The 358-nt window shown below is 40.8% G+C and overlaps 1 protein-coding gene across 1 annotated transcript in view; it reads right to left on the bottom strand.

Moving 5' to 3' along the window:
• The window catches only part of LOC119589515 (synaptotagmin-1-like), a 71,270-nt gene that overhangs the window by 43,740 nt on the left and 27,172 nt on the right, over positions 1 to 358 (bottom strand). The gene's annotated exons all lie outside the window — the stretch shown is intronic.

The raw sequence follows: 358 nt of genomic DNA, 5'->3' as shown, positions 1-358 counted from the left end.
ATTGATCCAGACTTTTGTAGCTGGACTGGATCAATCAGCCAGGTAACTAGGGCTTAATGTTATTAAGTATGCGGGCTCCTGGTGGATTAGGTATCTGGTATCGATTCTTCCGTACTGAGTGTCTCTTCTCATCTACGAAATTTCATCTCGCGCTCGGGAAAAAAAAGGATAATAATTGAGAATCTTTTGGAAATCTATATATATTTTTTCTGTTTTCGTTTTTTTGTAATACGTTGGATTTACAGTTCCTGCTCTACGTGGCGTTTTTTTATGGTGAATTATCAACGGAACAGGTTTGGCAACGTTCATTTCGGAGGTGCGTCACAGGTGGGACGATACACATCTGTGAGCGAGGACA

Source organism: Penaeus monodon, chromosome 25 (genome assembly GCF_015228065.2).
Source record: "Penaeus monodon isolate SGIC_2016 chromosome 25, NSTDA_Pmon_1, whole genome shotgun sequence".
Taxonomy (NCBI): domain Eukaryota; kingdom Metazoa; phylum Arthropoda; class Malacostraca; order Decapoda; family Penaeidae; genus Penaeus; species Penaeus monodon.
Note: the sequence above shows the minus strand (reverse complement) of the source record. Positions and strands in the feature narration are given on the sequence as shown.